This window comes from Sorex araneus, chromosome 5 (genome assembly GCF_027595985.1).
Source record: "Sorex araneus isolate mSorAra2 chromosome 5, mSorAra2.pri, whole genome shotgun sequence".
NCBI classification, from domain to species: Eukaryota; Metazoa; Chordata; class Mammalia; order Eulipotyphla; family Soricidae; genus Sorex; species Sorex araneus.
This window is the reverse complement of record NC_073306.1, coordinates 196,103,736-196,128,595: the sequence shown is the minus strand read 5'-3', so window position 1 is coordinate 196,128,595 and position 24,860 is coordinate 196,103,736. Positions and strand designations below refer to the sequence as shown.

Sequence of the window (24,860 nt, the reverse complement as noted above, 5' to 3'; positions counted from 1 at the left end):
CCAGTAGGCATTCCCACCAGCAGTGTAAGAGGGTCCCTTTCTCCCCACATCCTCTCCAACAGCGATTGCTTTTGTTCTTTTGGATGTGTACTAGTCTCTGTGGTGTGAGGTGGTATCTCGTGGTTGTTTTGATCTGCATCTCTCTGATCATTAGTGATGTAGAGCACTTTTTCATGTGCCTTTTGGCCATTCATATTTCTTCCTTGGTAAAGTTTCTGTTCATTTCTTCGCCCCATTTTTTGATGGGGTTGGATGTTTTCTTCTTGTAGAGTTCAACCAGTGCTTTATATACCATTGATATCAACCCCTTATCCGATGGGTATTGTGTAAATATCCTTTCCCATTCTGTGGATAGTCTTTGTATTCTGGTCACTATATCTTTTGCGGTGCAGAAGCTTTTTAGTTTAATGTAGTCCCATTTGTTGATCTCTGTTTTTACTAGATTGCTTAGTTCTGTGTCACCTTTGAAGATACCTTTATCTTCAATATCGTGGAGGGTTTTGCCGACCTTGTCTTCAATGTACCTTATGGTTTGTGGTCTAATGTTGAGGTCTTTAATCCATTTTGATCTGACTTTTGTGCATGGTGTCAGGTCAAGGTCTAAACCCATTTTTTTGCATGTGGTTGTTCAGTTGTGCCAGCACCATTAGTTAAAGAGGCTTTCCTTGCTCCACTTCACATCTCTTGCTCCCTTATCAAAGATTAGATGATTATACATTTGAGGTTGTGTATAGGGATATTCCACCCTGTTCCATTGGTTTATGGCTCTGCCTTTGTTCCAGTACCATGTGTTTTAATTGTTACTGCTTTGTAGTAGATAAAAACCATATGATCATATCAATAGATGCAGAGAAAGCATTTGACAAGATCCAACATCCTTTCAAGATGAAAACCCTCGCCAAAATGGGGTTTGGAGGAACTTTCCTCAAGATAGTCGAAGCCATCTATCACAAGCCTATGGCAAGCATTATCCTCAACGGGGAAAAACTAAGGGCCTTTCCTCTGAGATCAGTCACAAGACAAGGATGCCCACTCTCACCACTCCTCTTCAATATAGTACTGGAAGTACTTGCGATAGCTATTAGACAAGAAAAAGAGATTAAGGGCATCCAGATAGGAAAGGAAGAAATCAAACTCTCACTATTTGCAGACGATGTGATACTATATCTAGAGAAGCCTAAAGCCTCTACTAAGAAACTCTTAGAAACAATACACTTATACAGTAAAGTTGCAGGCTACAAAATCAATACCCAAAAATCCATGGCCTTCATATATGCAAACAATGAGGAAGAGGAAAGGGACATAAAAAAAGCAATCCCATTCACAATCGTGCCCCAGAAAATCAAGTACCTCGGAATCAGCTTAACCAAGGAAGTAAAAGACCTCTACAAAGAAAACTACAAAACGCTACTCCATGAAATCAAAGAGGACATGAGGAAATGGAAACATATACCCTGCTCATGGATAGGGAGAATCAATGTTGTCAAAATGGCAATACTCCCCAAAGCATTATACAGATTCAATGCGATCCCTATAAGGATACCCATGACATTCTTCAAAGAAATGGATCAAGCAATCCTAAAATTCATATGGAACAACAAACATCCAAGGATAGCTAAAACAATTCTTGGGAAAAAGATGATGTGAGGCATCACCCTCCCCAACCTGAAACAAAATAGATTTTAATGAAAAAACTTTACTGACAGAAGTGTGTGGAAGAAAAAAAGAAATATTCAAGAAGAATGCGGGCTTCTCCAGAAGAGAAAATTCAGAGAGAAAGAGAGAGAGATGAGTTCAAGAAAGAACATGGACTTATCAGAGAGAAAAAATATTTTTAAAAAATTTAAGACATTGTGGTTTAAAAAATTGTTATTAATAGGAGGTCATACATGAAGGATTCCAGCACCATACCTCCTGCCAAACTGCCCGCCCCCCTCTCCCATTATCCCAGTGTCCCTCCCACAACACCTTCCTTAGCTTCCTACTGAAGCTAAGTACATATTTCAAAAGAACTTAATTTACCACAGGACTAACATTCTATATCAAATATAAGTTTTGTGTTATCCTCACTGAAAGTCATCTGTAAAGAGAAAAGCCAAAAGGCTTAGTGCATGTGTGCATGCATGTGTGTGTGCATGCGTGCGTGCTTGTGTGTGTGTGTGTGTGTGAGTGTGTGTGTGTCTGTGTGTGTTTGTGGCCGCTGTCCTACTAGTTGACCCCCTACTATTACATTGTGGCTTTTGAAATATCTCAAGGCCCTAGTCAGAAACATTCAGCTGAGTCACCACAGTCTTTGGGAAAGAAGGAATAGGTAGTTCTAAGTATTCCCACAATATTTAGTCACTGTCATCCCGTTGCTCATCATTTTGCTTGAGCAGGCACCAGTAAAGTCTCCATTGTGAAACTTATTGTTACTATTTTTGGCATATCGAATATGCCATGGATAGCTTGCCAGGCTCTGTTGAGCAGGCTAGATACTCTCTTGGAGAGCCTGGCAAAGTAGGCTCTCCAAGAAGAGCGGAGGAATAGAACCTAGGTAAGCCGCATGCAAGGTGAACACCCTACTCGCTGCACTATCGCTCCAGCCGAGAGACAAAATTTTCTTCTAAGTGAATATAAGCCAGCAATAAAGAAAACATTTATTATCATGTACAAAAGTTACTTTGGTGATAGCCTGGAAGAAGGGAATTTAAAAAGGCACATTGTTAGACTGGTTGAATATGAGAGAAATTCAACAGTAGAAATTGGAATCCTATGGAGATAAAAAGGTTTCTGGGGGTGGGGAAGTTGGGCCACACTCTGAAATGCTCAGGAGCTACTCCCAGCTCAGTGCTCAGAGTGACTCTGGCAGGACTTAGAGACCATATGCTGTGAGTGCTGGGATCAAACCAGGACTGACCATATTCTAGGCAAATAATTTACCTCCTGAATTCTTGCTCCAATTCCACCAAGTTGGTGGTTTGTTTTTGTTTTGGCACCACACCCAGCAGAGCTCAGGGCTTACTCCCCTCTCTGTGCTCAGGGTTCACTCACGGTGGGGCTCTGGGACCACATCCAGGCCTGGACCCAATGTGGGTGTGCCCTGCGTGAGGCAAGCACCATACTCGCTGTATTATCTCCCCAGAACACCAAAAGTTATTTTTAAAAAATGATTTTATTGTCAAGTAATCATTATATAATTGATGAGAGGAGCATAATTTTTTTTCTTTTAAGAAAAATGTAAGAATATATTTCGATGGTTTATTACTGTGAAATTAGAAGGCCAATAATTTGTCCTTTCATATACAGTTTATTTTTTTAATTTAGGCAACCACACTTTGCAATATTATTTAAGTTGAGGAGTAAAGCTTCACATCATGATAAATGCCTACCACACCGATTTCTTCCACGCTCTTCTTATCATCCAGGAACCACAATTTGGTTATCACAATCTAAAAATGTGCTTTTTTTCACTTATTTTGTCTGTTACAGGCAACCCATTAAACATTATAAATATTAATATTATGTTGTGCCAAAAGCACATGCAGTTTATTAAATTATCTTTTATGATTAAATTATTGATCTTCTACTGTCTCTATGACAGGTACTCTCTCTCTTCTCTCTCTCTCTCTCTCTCTCTCTCTCTCTCTCCCCTTGCACACACACACACAAACACACACACATTTTAGATCATTTTTCTGCTCAAAGTGACCTGGTCAGCCTCAGCCCACTCCCTTATCTAACATTCATTCATTATGTTTGCTGGAGAGTAACATTCTCATTGACTCTTCAATGCACGGCAACTAGCCTTCTGCCTCTACTTCCTATTGTATCTGTTCCATCAAAAACACTTCTTAATGGTCCAAGCACTGACTTTTTCTCAACCTACATCTTGATCTCGTCTACTCTATAACACTTGTCACTCTTGGTGCTCATAGTTGAGGGTACATGATAATTAGACAAATAGTTCACAGACAGCTTTTAAATTTTTTTTAAGGATACAACTTTTGCTTTGTATTGAGACAAACTACTTTGCTTCAGCCAAACCAGTAGAGAATAGTGCCCGCCCCCTCCACTTGTGTTCATCTTTTGTTTTTGAGCTCAGGGATCACTGTGGGCTCTGGAGACCATCTGGGATGCCAGAGATTGCACCCAGTTGGCCGTGTGCAAGGCAAAGTGCTCTACCTGCTGCACTATCACTCCAGCCCCCAGCCCCTGTGTTCATCCTTAACCTTACTGGCTTTCCCCTACTTCAGTTCTTCATCCTTTAGAAGTCTTCCCAGTTGGCTTCAGGTACTGTGTTGCATATTAATTAGTTTACTTATAAAGTATTTGAAAAGTAGGGCTGGGGATGTGGTTCAATATGGGAGTCAGTATCTTGCATGTAAGAACACTGAAAACCTGGGACTCTTCATGCAAAAGATGTACACTCTTTTATTTCTTTGGGACACCTCCCCAGACTGTTACTGTTTGTGCTACAAAGTGTCAGACAGCTTTTTAAAAATGAGATACTACATTTTATATAGTAAAATATCAAATATTACTGTGTAAGGCACTTGCTTTGTGCCCAACAGGAAAGGTTTGATCCCCAGCAGCCCCATGGTCTACAGAACCCCTCCAGGCTTTATCTCTGAGCACAAAGCAAGGAGTTAGCACTGAGCACTGCCTCGTGTGGCTCAAAAGCAAAATAAATATAATAAGATAAATGGACAAAATAAAAGTTTCAGACTAACAATTTATTATAAATAGATAAAATAATGAAGCTTTCCAAACATCAAAATATAAGACATATTATTGGTCTGTCTTTCTTCCTGCGATCCAGTTTTTACAGAATACTTTTTCCAATCCAAACACACAACTAGGTCATTTCATTCTTTAATACAAATCGAAAGAGCTATGCTTGGAATATCATGTTTCACTCAAGTGAGAGAAGGAATCCAGAGTTTCTACCTCTGTTGACGATCAAAAATCAGGGACGCTGTCTTGTTTGTCAAGGCATCGAAAATCAGACGGGCCAGCCAGATACATAATGCAATTTAGAGACGACTGCTGGACTAGAGCTGTTACCAACTGGATTCCATGGGATGTCAAAAGAACGCCTGGCTGCCCACCTACCAGACAGTCAGACTTCTTTGTTAAAACCCTGAATGAATGGTTTGAGGCTCTTCGTGTTCCTGGAGTGAGCAGATGTGATTGGGTTACACTAGCACGTGACAGGGACAAATGGAGACGTTACTGGAGCCCACTCGAGCAAATTGATGAGCAACGGGATGACAAGTAATACAATACAAAAATATAACAGTCCTGCACTCTAACCAAAACTCCACAGTGAAGGTGGCAGAAAGAGTACAATAGGTGGCACTTGCCTTGCACATGGCTGACCCAGGTTCAGCCCCTGGCACCTCATAGGGTCCCCCAAACACTGCCAGAAGTGATCCCTGATTGCAGACCAGGAATAAACCCTGACCACTTCTGAGTGACCCCCCAAACAAGCAAACAGCCACAAGCACAACAAACAAAGAGCTCCACAGTATATTAGTCTGGTAAAAAGATTTAAAAAGATTTAGCCTTTTTTCCAGAAAACAGGGGTGTGTGTGTGTGTGTGTATGTGTGTGTGTGTGGTTACTTCCTAGTCTCTAGCCTTTTTACTATTTTCTAAATATAAAACATACTTCATTCACTTCTCCTTACTTTGCTATTTGCTCTTTGTAGGCCACTTCTTTTCTTCACAGCAACAAAAAATAAGACATTTTTTAAAATCATTGAAAAAATCAATCTTTAAAAATCATTGAAAAGTTGATTCTTGCTTGTTCCTCTGGCTTTTACAATTAAACTCCATAAATCCATAGTAGACATATTGACACTCATTGCACTCAAGTTAACTTGTGAAACATCTTTTCATATGCGATATATCTAGAGAGTTTGCTAAAAATGCATACCCTTAGTAATGTAACACCAGATGTATTTGATCAGTTTCTGGGTGCACTGCCCAAAACCAGGTCTGTCTTTCACTGGGTTTTAAGATTACTGTTTTTGATATTTTATTATATAAAATTAGCAATATGCCACTACAACAATATATCGTGGTATGTTACTGCTATGTAACATCACTACAGTAGTATATTACTACAGCAATATGTAGTGATATGTTCCTATATGAAAATGACAAATATAAGAAACAAACATCACTTAGTTATTCTAAGATTTCATCAGTGTTGATATTCTAAAGATTTCATAAATGGTGAAAAGAAAAATCCCACTGCTTATTTACTTGTGGACAAAACAAAGAATGGCAACAGAAAAAGTCAAACAAAAATCTGGTGACTCTGATCTCAATTCTGAAGTTGCCAAAAGGGAAAATGAAGTGGGTTCAAAGTGTATCAGGGTGTCAAACCACCTATGACGGAGGGATAGTGGTAGTTGGGAGGTAGGCATGGTGTGGCAATGTTAAAGATTTGGGAACTTTGTGCTCTCAGGATAGACATGAAATCACAGAGACGAAGGAGAGCAACAACAAGGGTTTTTATTAAAAAGGATGTCTACTGGAGCAGCAGGGAGGGGGCTTGGTGAGTTTTTTAGTGTCCATCTGAATTCTGAGCTAGAGTTAGACACAGGACATCAAATATCAACTTTAATTACTGGTAAGTTGAAATTTGAGAATGTGCTTGGTAGTTTTGGTAAAGGGCTTGCAATGAACTATAACTAAATTATAAAGTTCTCAACTTAGTCACAGGTAAACAAGCCCACTCGTATTTTCTTCACCCAGACTCCCTTATTCTTATCAGAGGAGCAATGAATGAAGCCCTCTCCTGAGAAGGTACACAGGAGAGTGGCTCTGTCTTTCTGCCAATATCCAGAGTAGGGAGTAAGTTTTCCTTAGTAGTAGTAATTTAGGGTTTTAGCTTTTTGTTTATATTTTCTGTATTTTCCAAAACAATAGGGTTTTGTTTTTTGGGTTTTTTTTTTTTTTTTTTTTTTGCTTTTTGGATCATACCTGGCTATGTGCAGGGGTTACTCCTGGTCCTGCACTCAGGAATTACTCCTGGCAGTGCTCAGGGGATCATATGAGATGCTGGGAATCACACCCGGGTCAGCTGCATGCAAGGCAAACACCCTACCCACTGTACTATCGCTCTGGCCCCCAACAGTACGCTTTTTATCTGAAAAACAATCTTAAAATATAAATTGCAACTGTCATCTTACTTGTGTTGGTATTTTTTCACAAATGTTAGCTGAGTTGGTCTGCAATGTATCTATACCTGTGTAGGGCCATAGAGCTTATATGAGGTAATAAAAGGAGTACCTGTTTTAGGAACGAAGTTTCTTAGGAATCTATAACAGAAAAATATTCATGATAACTACTAACTACTTTCAACTATACGAGGACAATTTCTTGTGTGAGAAAATTATGTTTTAAATGAAATGTTTGGTGCAAAGAAATAAGGACTGAATTTTCTTTTACAATACTTTGGTATTTTGGCAAAAAGTGAGAAAAATTAATTTTTTTCTTTCCTATATTTTTCCTGTAGTTATCAGCAATATGAATTTATTGAAATTATTGTGAACTTTTAAAGCTATAAAAATACATTATAAAAATTAGAAAAAGAACAGTAGTCAACTTTAAAATTGAAAAATTGAAAATAAATTAAAAATTTTGTGAGGCATCAAGCACAGCGGTTGGGCTTTCGCCTTTCACGCAACTGACCCGAGTTTGATTCCTCCGCCCCTCTCGGAGAGCCCGGCAAGCTACCGAGAGTATCCAGCCCGAGCGGCAAAGCCTGGCAAGCTACCCGTGCATATTGGACATGCCAAAAACAGGAACAATAAGTCTCTCAATGAGAGACGTTACTGGTGCCCGCTCGAACAAATCGATGAGCAAGGGATGACAGTGATTGACAGTGATTACATAAGACTAAGGTCGTGGGATAACAACTAGAATTGCTCAGAAACTATTCTGGCTCTATTCAGGAGTGACCCTTGGCACTACTCAGGGGATCAGATGAAAAACAAGTATTTGAAAACAAAATGTTAATAATTTAAAGATCTACCCTATCCAAATTAATATGTAAATTAAATTTGATTGCAATACAACATTGATAAAGAGATAATTTATGTAAAATATAAAAAAACTTAGGAAGAAGAGGAAATGTCCAGAAAGAGTTAAAATTATGGGAAATATATATCAAAGAAAACATTGTTTATAGATATAAAAATAAGTACTCTATGACAAATTAGTCAAAATAATTTGCTAGAAATGAAAGGAGAGCAGTGAAAGAAAATCAACAGTATAGAATTATATTCTATTATATGTAGAATTTCAATATGTTATATAGGTGTTATTCAATTTAGTAGGGAAGAATAAAATATTTAATAATTATTTTGAAGTAGGTGGAAATTGGGCCACTTTTACAGTGTACTGGGGTGCTGAATTGAGTTTTAAAAATTGATCTGAAGTAAGCATAAATATTAACTTTTGTCAGGAAGACAATCCAAGGAATGAAAGCATATGCTTGCCATGTAGGGTGAGGCCCAGATTCACTCCCTGACACTATGTAATCATTCCACATCAACTTCCACATCAAAGGTAGGTATAACCCCTGAGCACTACAGAGAGTGGCGCCCAAACCAAAATAAAATAAAACTTTTCAATAAAATCAGAAAACAACACATCTAATTTAGAAGTATAGCACTAAAATTTCAATTTTTACATAATAAAAACTAAATATGCTGATTTTAAAATATTTTGAATGTGCATATCAAAAGTTGTTATAAGTGATGTCAGCAAACAATACGGAAAAAAAGCACACACATATGAACATTGATAATATTAAGAATAACTTAAAATTTATCAAAACAAACTGCTTAAAATTTTACACAGATAAGAAAATTTGCATAAAATAATCAAACATATGAAAATATATTCAACTTCTCAAGTGATTCAAATTAATATGGCAAATAAAATTAGAGTTGTAGCATCTATGCCATGAGACCACTAGTAAAGAGCAGTTTCATAATTTTCTATAAAAATTGTGAGCATTTTGGGGCTGGAGCAATAGCACAGCGAGTAGGGTGTTTGCCTTGCACGCGGCCCACCCGGGTTCGAATCCCAGCATCCCATATGGTCCCCTGAGCACCGCCAGGAGTAATTCCTGAGTGTATAACCAGGAGTAACCCCTGTGCATTGCCAGGTGTGACCCAAAAAGCCAAAAAAAAAATTGTCAACATTTGGGACTAGAGCAATAGTACAGCAATAATTTGCCTTGTATGAGACCAACCTGGGTTCGATTCCCAGCATCCCATATTGTCCCCCAAGCACCATCAGGAGTAATTCCTGAGTGCATGAGCCAGGAGTAACCCCTGTGCATCTTCAGGTGTGACCCAAAAACAAAAAAAAAAGAAAGAAAGAAAAATAAATTGTTAACATTTATAACACTTTAGGAACAATATGACAACATACAATAAACAGGCTAAATTAAAATTAAAAAGTTATGAAGTATTTGGGCTAGAGTGATAGTACAGTCAGCAGGGCATTTGCCTTGCACAGAGGCAACCTGGGTTCGACCCTGGGCACCCTGTTTGGTCCCAACAAGCCCCCAGGAATGATCCCTGCTGGGTGTGGCCCTGAAATAAGAAGTTATGAGCTATTTGTATTATCGCCTACTTTGTGATTAAATTGAAAAAACTAAAATGCTCAGGAAAGGAGCTGAATGTCTATTGAGGATTGATTGATTCATCTTTTTGTGTTTGTTTTTGTTTACTGAGACCACAAACAGTGGTGCTCAGGGCTTACTCCTGGCCCTGTGCTCAGGGATCATGGTGATGCTTGGGCCACCAAACACGGTACTGGAGATCACAAATCCCTTATTTGCTGTGATAACTCTCTAGAGCTGAACTTATCTTTTTTAGTATCCATATTATAGACTCTGATAAGGACACTTAATAGTCTAACTTGATAATAGTTAACATGAAGGATTTTTCCCTAGGTCTTAGAGTTTAAAAAAAATGCATAGTTTTATTTTGTGGGGGTTTGTTGTTGTTGTTGTTTGGTTGGTTGGTTTGGGGATCATACCTGACAATGCTCAGGTGTTTCTCCAGGCTCTGCACCCAAAATTACTCCTGATGGTGTTTAGGGAACCATATGGGATGCCAAGGATCAAACCCAGGTTGGCGAGGTGCAAGGCAAGAACCCTACCCACTGTACTACTGCCCCATCCCTCAAAGGCATAGTTTTAAGAGAAGGAGGGGAAAAAAGAGATCAGAAGCAACAGGGGCCAGGTCAGGGGAGTCCAGTACAAAGGTGGTGTTAATATCCAAACCCCAGAGTCACAACACTGAAATCAAGAGACTCTTGATTTCAACTGAACTTAGAACGTTGCCTGTCAAGAGGGCAGGCTGGGAGGAAACCTGGGAACACCGGTGGAGGGAGACTGACACTGCTGGTAGGATCTGTGCTGCAATATTGTATGTCTAAAATTTAACTATAATAATTTTGTAAAACATAGTACTTTAAGAGATTTTTTTAGAGATCACACCGCTGCTTCTCTCAGAAGGGAGCATAAAATGAGGCCCCCACAGGCATGCCACTGGACTCCGTGCCATGCTGTTTTCACCTGGGGCACCCCAGATGGGGTGGGTGAGACCTAGCCCCGGAAGCCGACCTCCACAACCCAACTTCCGCCATGCTCCAGGCCACTTTCCACACACTTGGACTGAAACTCACATATGAGTGAACATATTCCTGGGCACATCATATGACACTCCCTACCCATACTCCTTAATTACCGCACCATATTTTATGGGGCTCAGACAGTAGACAACCAATCACAGAAGGAAATATGTATACATATATACATATTTTCAGACATATATACCAAAGCTCACATCACCCAAACTTTAATAACATGTTAGTGATATCCTGTAGAATGTCTTAATGGCTCCTGCCAAAATAGAACAATCATCACACTGTTTCCTATATGAACACTTTTTGTAAGCATGTTCAGCTGTTCTTCATAACAGACAATACAAAATATATTTTTTCATTTGTGTTTTGGGACAGAGATTGGGGCATGGGGTAGAAACATCGGAATTTGGTGGTGGGAAGGTGTTTGAATATTAAATGTAATCAAATATTGTGAACTAACTTATAAAATAAAAAAAATTAAATTAAAAACAAAGTAGGAGGCAACCATTCTTAAAAAGAAATATATTTTTACAGACTGGAGCCATTTGCCTTGCACACGGCTGACCTGGGTTCAATTCCTCTGTTCCTCTTAGAGAACCCAACAAGCTACCGAGAGTATCCTGCCCACATGGCAGATCCTGGCAAGCTTCCCATGGCATATTCAATATGCCAAAAACAGTAATAAAAAATCTCACAATGGAGACGTTACTGGTGCCCGCTCAAGCAAATTGATGAGCACACTTAACAACATATTAGTAATCTCTTATAGAAGGGCTTAATGGCCCCTAGGTGAAATACAACAATCTTCACACACTCTCCTCTAAGGAAAGTTTTTTAGAGCATTTTCAGCGAGTTATTCATAATAAACAATACAATATAAATTATTTTGGTTCTGTTTTGGGGCAGGGGTTGGGATTAGGGATGGAAACATCCAATATATGGTGATGGGAAGGTGTAATGGTGGTGGGATTGGTGTTTGAATATTAAATGCTATCAAATATTGTGAACTACTTTATAAAAATAAAATTTAATTAGAAAAATAAAATTTTTAAATGGTGACAGATTAATGTGCAAACATATACAAAAAAGCATGTTTGTATCCATCTATATATGTATACTATGTGTGTGTGAGTTTTTATAAAATATTAGGAACATCTAGAAAATTAAAACGCAATAGCTATGTTATAGAAATAGGAGAATAAGAGAAATAGGCACAGACAATTAAATTTAATTCAAAAGTACCACTTATTATGATATTACATGTATTCTATATCATATATACTTTTCTGCTTATTTTGGGGTCACACCTGGCAGTGCTCAGGGCTTACTTTTTGGCTCTGCACTCGGGTATCACTCCTGGAGGGGCTCAGAGGACCATATGGGGTACTGGGTCAGCTATGCGTAAGGTAAGCACTCTATTGCTATACTATCGCTCTAGGTCCCCTCTATATTTTAAATATAAATGTATTTTAAGATGGAAAATAAAATAATACAGTGAATGAATTTAACTTTATCAAAAAGCAAATTGGGCTGGAGCGATAGCTGGAGTAGGTAGGGCATTCACCTTGCACGAGGTGGATCCGGGTTTGATTCCTCCACCCCTCTCGGAGAGTCCTGCAAGCTACTGAGAGTATCTCGCCCCACAGCAGAGCCTGGCAAGCTACCCGTGGCATATTCGATATGCCAAAAACATTAGCAACAAGTCTCACAATGGAGACGTTACAAATCGATGAGCAACGGGATGACAGTGACAATGACAAAAAACAAATTATTATGTCATTTAAAATTTTAGTCTATTAATGTTCAGACCTAGAGTATTCTTATAAATCAGTACACACATACATTAAGAAATATTTGACAATTATTGTGCAGTCAATGGTAGATAAATTTTTTCTCCATATTTTCTTCTAGATGTAGTTTTATTTTCAATTAGTGTATGATTGCTAGAAGGGAAGAAAAAGTAGCACAAAGGACAAATGGGACTTACTTGAAGAAAGAAGTTTTATTCATTGAACTGATTCTGCAAAATGATGGAGAAAATAATTTCATTGGTTCCATAAAAATTTATTATATCCCCAGTGAATGATATAATCCTAAGTGCTGGGAGTATAGCTATTACCACCAAAGAATTTGATAGAGAAATGAAGATAAAATCATCACCAAGCATTAGTTAGCTGACTGTCTATTAGGTGCCAGATTATAAGTATTTGAGATACTGAAAGTGGGGGAGATCTAATCGGGTCTCCTTTTATAAAATTCAGGGAAACAATCAAGGAAGCACAGAGATGGAGGTTATTTTCTGCATCAGAGGAATTCTGACTCAAAACAAATGACATCGTGATGATCCCTAGGATAGGCTGTCAAAATATCAAGGAAAGAAAGCTCAGGGTAAGTTGGTCTTCAGTGGTCTACAGGTTTTGTGTTTCTGGAATAGGCATCAACTGCACTGGAGGTCAGCAAGCATTTGAGCAGCTTTTCCAGTTGAAATAAGTGGAGACAAAAGCAACTTCCCTAAAGATGAAGGGTTGTAATCAACTACAGTCGGCTGAAAGTGGCATTGTGATAGGGATTATATAAATGAGCACCTCCCACCCCCGACTCCAAACAACAACAAGTTATTGAGCATGGTAGAAATCTGGAGACAAAAGCTGGAATAAAGACTGTAAGGGCCCAGGGTAATGCAAGACCACATGCTCTGCCTTCTATAAATCTGATGAATTCTGCTTAAAAGACTAAAAGCTGTATTTCCGGAGGGATTACACATTCATGTGTGTGCCAATTTACCAAGAATATAGGGACCGGAAGTAAAATGAAAATAAAACTTTAGAAACTTTAAATAGGCACTTGAAAATGAATGACTCAGTGAGCACTAGCAACATTTAAAGAGAACCTAGGTGCTGCAAGTCCTTAATAAATCATGAATTATAGAGATTAAAAACCAAAAGTCTACATTTTGTGAAGACATGCAAGGCTTGAGATATCTGAAAGAGGAAGAAGTCTGTATAAATGACAAACCCCTCACTGATGCAAGGATACTGACACTGGTTTGGAGTTGGAACAACGCCAATCAAAAACTCTACTGATTTCATACTTATAAATCACAGTTCCTAAACTAAAACAACAACAACAAAATTAAAGTGATGGATCCCTGACTCACACTCTAAGAAGGAATTACAAGGTTATTATGATTAGTCGCTTGAACTGAACTTTTTCGTTATTCAATCTTATGTTCACAGGGGGTTAAACTCTAATACAGACAAAGATTTCATGTAACTAGAGTTCCTGTAAGTCTGAATTCAGATTTATCTTCTTGGGGTTTTTGGTAGTTTAGATTTGGTTTGGGGGTCACACACATATGTACTTAGGGCTTACTTCTGACTTTACTCAGGGATCACCAGGATTTTCTTTCCAGCCCCCTAACTTTTTGTTAGATTTTCTCTAAATATCGTATTTTGAAATAAAAAATAAATACTTTTAAATTGAGGCACTGTGGTTTATAGTTATTCATGATTGGGCTTTAGGCATGCAATTTCCCAACACCAAACCCTTCACCAGTGTCCACTTCCCTTCACCAGTTTTTCTCCCATCCCCATTTTTCATTCTTTCAGGTTCTGAGGTTTACAGTATTGTTACTGATATGTTTCATGCATAACACTTGACTGCCTTCCAACATGACCCCCTTCTCTCCAGAGTGACCATTTCACCATTGTCATAGAGTTTTCTTCCCCATCTCCAAACATCTTAATCAGACAATTAACTGCTGACAATGGGAAACAACCATGCTTCGTCTGTTTCCTTTGTAGCTACAAGTAACAAATGAGCTGAAACCAATATATTTTTACTCTGAGAATGGAGATTTCACCCAGAATCATGAAAATATGTATATCCAGACCTGTTTCTAAACACTTCACATCTCCTTCACAAGTGTCGGGTGGCTTCTACTTCTAACATTTATAACAATTCTTTCTTTTAAAAAAGTACGCATCTCTTGTTTAATAGAGTTTTCTATATAAGGACCGTGTTAATTTCTATCACTATATGCCTGGGGCCCTCCAATATAGAATTTAAGGATGTGGACTTGAAATTCAATTTCCTGATTGCTCAGTCTAGTTAACATATTTAAATAGGACAGGAGATTCTCATCAACAGTTTCTTCAACAACAAAAAAGGGACTGAGGCTTACTGAATTTCTAAACTCACGAGGATTAAACCTGATAATAGATATGAAGCTACACTGCCCAAAGGCTAACTATTATTGTCTCAAACTTCACTTTGAGAACTTGCTTTCTAAGTGTTTGGGACAGCAACCAGAGATATAATATTCTTGATGCATTTGCTAGATCCTTCAAGGTCAGCTGAGATTTCTGGAGAGGCTAGAATAGGTCCATAGATTCTGGTAGGGTGTTCTCATCAACACTTGCCAAGATGGAAACCAGACGTCCTATATGCACCTCAGTGAAATCCTTTCAACAGTTCAAGCAAAAAAAAAAAAACTACAGTTTGGTAATATTTGGACTTATCATTTTTCCCAGCATCAATACAGATCAGAGATACCTTGACATTTTGAGAAATAATCATTTGTGGGTTTTTCTTTCAGTTACTGACAAGTTGGGATATACTGTTCTTCTGATGCACTTTCTGTAATGTAACTGATATGACAGCTGTAACAGAGTTAAAGAATGCTCCATGAGAGAGTGGGAATAGGGCAGACCACCAGTGCCGTCTGGACTCACTCAGGCTTCGTTTTAGGTGCGAATCAACATGGGAATGTGTGCTATCAGAGGCGTTTATAATGTGCGGAGGCATGAGAGCTCCCAGCTCCTGGTTCCCAGTGCAGATCATAAGTACTGTATTTGCTAATAGCCATAGCTTAGCATTGGGAAGGAAATTTATTCATTTCCTCTGTCAGAGCCCCAAAAAAGATACTTTTCAGAGATGGGTAATTTTAAAAAGCACACTGTGCATCTTCTGTGTGCCGGACACTGCCTCTAGTGCATCTCTTTCATTTTTTTCTAATCATTGCTCTTCCAGAAGTTGCCAATATCCTCTTCAGGGCTTTGCCTAAGGGATGCTGCGCTTAAGTGCTAAGAGGAATATCTGAGCGTATTCACCTGGGGTGCTCTGCCCACTTAGCATCTAGAAGAGTGAGAAGACTTTAGAAGCACGCTCTGACTCATCCTTTTACACTGGAAAAATCTTAAATTCAAAGAAGTTCAGTGATTTCTCTTACTCAAGAGACAAAAGCTTGACTGGGAAGAAAACCTGCTGAATTCTTCACATTTAGAAAGCTTATATCTCAAAATTCCACAAAGCCCGCTACGGACAGGGGGCCCAGTCGAAGCCCCCATTTGCTGCGGTGACCACCGAGGAAGCATGTTTATATCTGCCTTTGGTTCAGCAGCATGAAGGATTCACTAGATGACGCTGGTTCTAAAGCAAGTGGAAAATTCCTTTAAGAGCTAGTTTATATGACAATGAAAACTAAAAACTGAGGTGTGAATGAAAAGGGAAAGAAAAATCTGCAGAAAATATTTGGATAATGACAAACATAAAAATGAATATGTTTTAAAATGCTCTGTAGATACATTCTATAAATCTGGCTATTATAGTTTTAATGTTATAACTTTTTGATGTTATAACTTTTTTATAATCAGAGCATATCTTTAAAAATTGAATAAATATATATAACTTTAAATATATATAACTTTTTAAAAGTTCTTATTTCATGTCCAAAGACAAGTAGAAAAAAACATTTTAGTACAACACAGTGACAAAATTCATGAATATTATATTTGGCATTTGTAAAAATACATTTGGTGAGTTCAGAAGAATCACATAAGTAAAACAAATTTTTAAAATATGAATATCTTATACTTTAGAAATATGCATTTGAAATATTTTCACAAGATTCTCAGGAATTAAAATGTTACTTATATAGGGAAGGAGGAAGAGAAAGAGAGAAGAGATAATAGATCAGTGAAGAAAACATGTTTGAGATTCAAACTGCTTAAAGTTGCTTTTAGACATAATGAAAAATGTGGGGTTGGTAGAAAGATTTCCTGGATCCTATGGATTTTAGAAAAAACTAAAATATGTTGATAAAATGCATAGGATATAATGGTATGAGTAACTCATGTGTCACTATCAAGCAATAACAGAAGCTTATTTCACATTACTACAATATCTACTATTTAATAATATTAACATACTTTTGAAGATAGCACATAGTAAAGTTTCCTTATACAATTTATAGCATAATTTAATAGTTAAACCTCTATCAGAACTCAGCATAAAATTGTTCATACAACATCACATTCATGATAGTGAATCTGAACTTTTCATAGCAATTCTGCAAATTCATTTTAAACAAAAATAGTTATTAAAATAATTGTACACAAGCATTTTTGGGTTCAGTTCCAGTTGAAATGAAAATATGACCACAGTTTATAAACCACAATCCATAATATCTCTTATTAGTTATTATTTAAAATGATACGGATGTATAATGGATTAAAATAACTGAATACTTAGATTAAGAAAAACAAATAGCATCTTAGAGTTTATGTCTTCAGATTTCATTCTTTAACATAAATGAATCTTTCAAATATCTACAGTGCAGCTGAGGGCTACGAGGATATAAACAACTGTATGTTTTTTGGTTCAAAGTCATTCTTTTTTTTTAATTGAATCACCATGAGATACAGTTACAAGGCTTTCACGTTTGAGTTTCAACCATACAATGATCAAACACTCATCTCTCCACCAGTGCACATTCCCCACCACCAATATCCCCAGCATATCCCCCCTTTCCAACTCTCCCCCTGCCTCCATGGCAGACACTTTCCCCCATACTCTCTCTCTCCTTTTGGGCATTATGGTCTGCAATAAGATATTGAGAGGCTACCACATTTGGTTCTTTATCTACTTTCAGCACACATCTCCCTTCCCAAACGATTCCTCCAACCATCATTGACTTAGTGATCCCTTCTTTATTCCAGCTGCCTTCTCCCCCAGCTCATGAGACAGGTTTCCAACTATGGAGCAATATTCCTGGCCCTTGTCTCTACTGTCCTTGGGTGTCCGTCTCCTATTATGTTATTTTATATTCCACACATGAGTGCAGTCCTTCTATGTCTGTCCCTCTATGACTCATTTCACTTAACATGGTACTCTCCATCACCATCCACTTAAAAGCAAATTTCATGACCATCACCATCCACTTAAAAGCAAATTATCATATCTCATAACAGTGCAGTCATTCTTAACAATCACCCCAGCACAAGGGAGATAATTGACAGACCCTAACTTTGACTAAGGGAAGAAGGTCTGCTAAAAGAGATCCTAACACTGGCATTGCCAGGAAACACTATCTCACCACCAAAGAGAACTAAAAATTCTCTTCAAAGGGTCTTCACTGCAGTTCTCTGAACCAAGTAAGAAAAATAATTTGAATTTTCTGACAAGTCCAAAACACCACCCGAGACATATAAAGATCATTTTTCACAGTCCTCACGGAGAAAGGGAGGGATTTAAAAAAAAAACAAAAAACTTAGTACCAAGCAAGCTCTACATAGGAGATTCAACAAAGTTCTGTCTGGCCTGGGAGAGATTTTGCTGGAGAACTTTCGGGTCCAGAAAGTGCCCCCTGGTCCTGCATCCCTGACCCCTCGCCTGCGCCCCAGCCCTGTGAGGTCACGACGAGCATCCCTAGTCCTCAGAGCCCCTGCACGGAAAACTCGCCCCAAGTCTAGTGCTGACCAAAGCGACGCCCTTCAACGGACTTGGGTTGTAGCGCTCGGGTGTGCGTGCATAGGAAGGGCTTCGAGAAAGACCGAAAGGGCAAAACCGCGACATCTCAGCTAGCAGAGCCCCAGTGGGTAAGCGGCATCATCCGAGCGAGCGGCAACAGGAGGAACCTGAGCGCCACCCGAGCTTCTCTTACCTGCTCGCTGCACCAGGGCTGAAGTCGGACCCCAAAGGCGCTCCGGCCCGTCCCAGCGCGCACCGACAGTGCCCGCCGCTCCCCGGCCACCGCCCCGCGGCTCCGCTTCCGCCGCTCCCCGCCGCGCGCTGCGCTCCCTGCCTTCCCGGCCTCTCCCCGCGCAAAGTCGCTCTCCAGGGGGCACCAGCCGGCTGCTGGGATTCCACAGAAGCGCCCAGCGGTATTCGGATACCTGGTGAAAAATTCAGAATCCATGTGCAGCCAAGAAGCCACTCTGTTAGGAATGCGCCGTTAGTTGCCTGCTTTCAATATTTTGGAAGAGTGGTTTGTTCTCAGTTGACTCAGTTTCTTCATTTGTAAAATACAGATGATGATGATGATGATGGTGATGATGATGATGAATGATGATGGTCACGATTGGGAGGAGAGCAGGGACTGGAAAATCTGAGCGTTCAATGCATTTGTATATGCAAAAAAGTCTGGAACGGTGTCTGGCGTTGATTAAGCATTCAATAAACGTTTTAAGATCCCCTTATGAGATCACATCAGGCTGCAGACTGGGACAGTCCTTCTCTTAAATCAATCCTGATCTCTGAATCTTTACAAAGGCCTTTAAGCTTGCAAGAAAACAGAATCTCTCTGGAACTCTCGAAGTGGGAATTGACATCAAAATTTCAGTGAAGTCAACCAAAAAGCCAAACAAACACACAAACCAGAAAGCTGCTTTGTTGGAAGTTTAAACAGAGAAATCATGCATTAAATGGAATGTATTAAGTTACAGTTTTACAAAACTAATGAAAAAGGCTTAATTCTAGTAGCAGGATTAGATAAACACTGAAGAATTAGCATACTTACCCAGTCTGATCCACAAACAGGAGGAAGTCATAACTTTAGGAGGCTGCTAAGCAGTGACATAGGATTATGTCCAGTGCACAAGTCACTTGAGTTCCTGGGGCTATTCAAAACACAAAGGGTTTCTTCTTTTAAAAAATGAAGAAGCAGACCCCCAATACCAAATTTAGCGATCTTACTTTGCCTAAATCACTGATAATTGTGGAATTGGGGAATGGAGGGCAGGGAAACTTCTCAAGTGGGGTTCATTAGTCTTGATTTAAGGTTACAGATATAATTTATGAGATTTCCTCTTACCCCCTTTTCCTGATCACACCTTCCCACTAGTCACTTAATTCATCTGTGCTCTTTTTTTGGGGTAAGGTTCTCTTTCTTTTTCCTGCCATGTCTTCTTAGACCTGTTCTTATAAATCTATCACACAGTAGCAATGTTTGGTACTTTCTCCTACACACATTATTTCAGTTTATTTTCATATTATGTAAGATAGTGTTGGTGGAGGTGGAACCCAGGTGGGTCACACTTGGTGGAATACATGATCAACTTAAATGCATATGGAAATTAGCTATGTTAAAATACATTATCTTTAAAGTTAAAAAAAAAAGGCTGGAGAGATAGTATAGAAGGTAGGGTGCTAACCTTGCACAATACTGACTGGGTTTGGGGCTGGAGCGATAGCACAGCGGGTAGGGCGTTTGCCTTGCACGAGGCCAACCTGGGTTCAAATCCCAGCATCCCATATGGTCCCCTGAGCACCACCAAGAGTAATTTCTGAGTGCAGAGCCAGGAGTAACCCTGAGCATGGCCGGGTGTGACCCAAAAAGCAAAAACAAAAACAAAAACAAACCAAGACTGACTGGGTTTGATTCTTGGCACCCCATTTGGTCCCCTGAGCCTGAGCCCCACCAAGAGTGACCCCTGAGCGCAGAGTCAGAAATAAGCCCTCAGCATCACTGGGTGTGGGCCAAAATTTTAAAAATTAAATAAATCATACATATAATTTATATATACATTCAATACATACATATGTACACAAATATATATTAAATTGACAATAGGATATAATATGCTTTTTATCTCCAAACTTTCCATTCGCATCTGCCTTTGATCTTTATGCTTAGTTGTTACCCTTTATTCTTACTCTATGCTACACACAAAACAAATTCAGTTCTATAACACTGCTTATATCCTGCTCTATCATCACAGGCTTCTAAAGATGATGCTTCCTCTGTTTTATTTTGTTGTTTTAATACTTCATGGATATGTGTATTGCCACATCTCATTGCTAATGTGCATTTACTTGCCTGTCTCTTTAAGTAAATACAAGCTCCATGTAAGTAGGTAGTGATTCAGGCACTCTTGAATGCCTACAATTCAGAATTGCTATTGAAATATAATCTGAGGGCTGGAGCGATAGCACAGCGGTTGGGCTTTTGCCTTTCACGCGGCCAACCCGTGTTCGATTCCCCCCCCCCTTGGAGAGCCCGGCAAGTTACTGAGAGTATTGAGCCCTCGAGGCAGAGCCTGGCAAGCTCCCCATGTGTATTGGATATGCCAAAAACAGTAACAATAATTCTCTCAATGAAAGACGTTACTGGTGCCCGCTCGAACAAATCGATGAGCAATGGGATGACAGTGACAGTAACAGTAACAATGCGTTGGGAAGTCAAGAATGGGAATACAGGAGGAGTCAAGATTATGTAATTAATTTGATACAAGTAATATTTGTTATGAAGACAACTGAACTTCAGAATGAAGACCACAACTCTAAAGTAAAAGTATCCAGATTTGAATCTTGGTTTCATAACCATTTGTTTTGTGGGTATTGGGCATGTTATTTAAGCTATTGGGTATGTTATTTTGTTTCCTTATTGGTAACATAGGTAACATAGGTAACAATAGGTAACAATAATAGTATTGTTTTACTCATTTGGTGTTTGTGACTACTTAATAAGTTAGTATATATATATATGTATATATATAAAATGCATAACAACATCATTGACACTAGAGAAGTACAACATTAGTTGTTAATTTCCTAATTGATCATGATGAATTTTAATCATATAAGAGATACTGCTCTTTCTTTCCTTTTTTCCTTTTATTCTTTCAGTATCCCATGATTTTATTTCTCTGGTTTTTTTTGATCAAAGGGAGAAATAAAATTGTTAGACACTTAACAATGAATAATGTTCTTTACCTAGCAGTGAGGAAAGGAGAATTTTGGCTACTTAGATTAAATGGTTGTCATTATAGTGTAAATAATGTTCCATTAGTCTTCATAATAATCAACCAGATAGCTGGATGATAAATACATCCCTATTCTCCTCTTTTAAAATGTATCAGAGCAGGAGATTTTTTTGAAGCAAACATACAATAAAAATATTTAAGATCGATAATAGCTCTGAATTTATTTCAAAGTATTTCATTTCTGAAATAATGCTTCATAAAAGTGGTCTCCATTTTTCTCAGCAGATGGAAAATATGTGTATTTTTTATTTTTTATTTCTGAGCTGGAGCTGGAGTGATAGCACAGTGGGTAGGGCACTTGCCTTGCACGCGGCTGACCTGGGTTCGATTCCTCCATCCCTCTCAGAGACCCCAGCAAGCTACTGAGAGTATCCCGCCCACACAGCAGAGTTTGGCAAGCTACCCATGGCATATTTGATATGCCGAAAACAGTAACAAGTCTCCCAATGGAGACGTTACTGGTGCCCATTCGAGCAAATCAGTGAACAACAGGACGACAGTGCTACAGTGCTTATTTCTGAGCCACAACTGGTGGTATTCGGAGGTTAGTCCTGGCAGTGCTTGGGGGACCATATTGTAGTGTCCAGGATTGAACCAGGATTGGAGGCAGAGAAAGCAAGCACTGAAATCCCTGTATAATCTCTCTAGCCCAAATTTACATAATCTTTAAAGATATTTATTACCGGGGCTGGAGCAATAGCACAGCGGGTAGGGCGTTTGCCTTGCACTCGGCTGACCCGGGTTCAAATCCCAGCATCCCATATGGTCCCCTGAGCACCGCCAGGAGTAATTCCTGAGTGTAGAACCAGGAGTAACCCCAGTGCATTGCCGGGTGTGACCCAAAAAGAAAGAAAAAAAAAACAAATAAAGATATTTATTACCTGTGCTATGCTATAATTATGTTCTAACTAAAGAAGATATCAGAATTCATGTGTAGCATACTTGTCATATCCATATAGAATTCACAAAAATAAGGACATGAGGAGAGCTAGACAAATAAGTGTAAGGCTTGGGGCTAGAGCCATAGCACACTGAATAGGGCGTTTGCCTTGCATGACACTGATCTGGGTTCGATTCCCAGCATCGTAGATGCCTGAGCCCCCCTGCCCAGCACTGCCAGAAGTAATTTCTGAGTGCAAAGCCCAAGAGTAACCCCTGTGCATAGCCGGGTGTAACCCAAAAAGCAAAAGCCAAAAAACAACAACAACAAACAGTGTAGGCCAGAGAGATACAAGGGTTAAGACTCTTGCCTTGCAGGCAGCAGATCTGGTTCTTTCTGGCACCATATTTTGGATCCTGAGCACCATCAGGAATTATCCCTGTGCACCAAGCCAGGAAAAAGCCCTGAGCATGCCTTCCTTACATGCTCTCCTGCCCTGCCTCCCCGCCCTCCCACCAACCAAGAAAAATCAGATATATGTGTATGTTGATGCAATCTAAATGTGCAGTCCCATTCTCTTTTCACAATGAAATAACTGAAAACTTGGATCTTATTGCTAATTGCTTGATCAATGGACCTGACACAGCAATTTCATCAGAGCTTCTTATGCAGATTTCTTTTATCACCTATGTAATTGGGAACAAGGGAATAATTCTACTGCATGAATATCTAATTGTTCCTTTAGTTGCCTTCCAGGGAAGGGAAATCTTTGATGTTTAAACATTACATGGTTCTGACCTATTTAAGCAGTGGAGTAAACAATTATTTCTTGTTTGCAGGCAGAGGATGAGTTATTTGTCTGGTTGAGGATCTTTGATTGGAATTAGAGAAAGCAGGGAGTCCTCATAGTGCAAAATATTTTCGTATAAGCTACAGAAAAACTGAAATCAAGTAACATTAACTGATAAGTGCTCACCAGAAATATGGGAGCAAAGTGTTTTCTGGAGTAGATTGAGGTTAACCAGCTTGTTGTACAATTACCTGTGATCCTGTAGGCTTAAAAATCAGTAGGGCACCCACATTCATTCACATGTGCAAGTTTGAATTATATGCGCGATAAGACAATGGTATGAAAACAGTAAGGAAGAGCATATTGATAGTTTATGCCTTTATTATAAGCTGATGAAATAGGCATTTTGCCTTGCCAATCTTCTCCAGACTCAATATCGTGAGAAGGAAAACATCAGATAATTCCAACTAAGAAATATTTAACAAAGTAGCTTGAAAACTAAGTCACTCTTAACAGTTCCAAGTAGAAAGTCAGTTAACAGAGAAAGCCCTAAATGCCATTAATACTACTTAACATAAGTTTTCTTCTAGGATTCACTATCCAAAACCTTATTTCCACACATTGCACAGACACACATTTTGTAGGCATAGCTGTGACAGTAATGAGAGTCAGGTTTATAAATCCTCCAAGTAGAAAATATACTCTTCCCACGTGGAACAAACCTTGGCTTTTGCTAGTTTGTTTGGGGGCCACTTCCAGTAGAGCTCAGGGCTTACTTCTATCTCTATGCTCAGTTATCACTCCTGACAGTGCTCAGTGGGCCAGATGAAATATCAAGACCAAATCAGGGATATTCACCTCAGGCAAGCACCTTGTCCCATGCACTTATCTCTTGAAATCTATGACTTTTTTTTTAAGTCAAAGCTTTATTTTCATTCAACTTTCTTCCACCACGGTTGAGATTAAGAAGATCACTTTATGTTCGATAACAATGGGTTGTCCTTGCTCCTTCCAAAGGGAGTATAAGGTTCTTTGAGTTCCTCCCATAATAGTGCCCTTGAGGCACACCCAATTCCATTGGGCACTAATAATCCTATATTACTTTTCTCTTTCCTTTATATCATTTGCATGGTTTATTTAGCAATATCCTTTTTGTATAGACATAGGAAGACAGTTCATGCTATATTTTGTAACGTGGTAGTTAATTGACTCTGAAATAATATTTACTCCTGGGCATCCATATTCACTTGTCTTAAGCCTCAGTTGCACTTATTTCCTAACACCCCCAAAAGGAGAGTCCCAAGAAAGAGACTGGATGGACCCAGTGGAAGCTGTAAGCTACTCTGGCAATGAAAAAGAATAAGCCCGGGACCCACACATCTGGGTTCCTCTGCTGGTTCCTTCATGCCTGAGGTTCATCCGAACGTGTGGAAAGGGGACTTGAGCATGGCTGTGACTGGGTTCCAGAGGTCTTCAACTGCCAAAATC

General features: G+C 39.0%; 1 protein-coding gene across 1 annotated transcript in view; it reads right to left on the bottom strand.

The window, feature by feature from the left end:
- NPFFR2 (neuropeptide FF receptor 2) overlaps window positions 1-18,701 on the bottom strand; it is a 44,928-nt gene extending 26,227 nt beyond the window's left edge. Inside the window, exon 1 of the mRNA XM_004617909.2 lies at window positions 18,603-18,701. The gene's annotated coding sequence lies outside the window, so the exon portion shown is untranslated. The remainder of the gene's footprint in view (window positions 1-18,602) is intronic.
- Window positions 18,702-24,860: the final 6,159 nt, after the last annotated feature.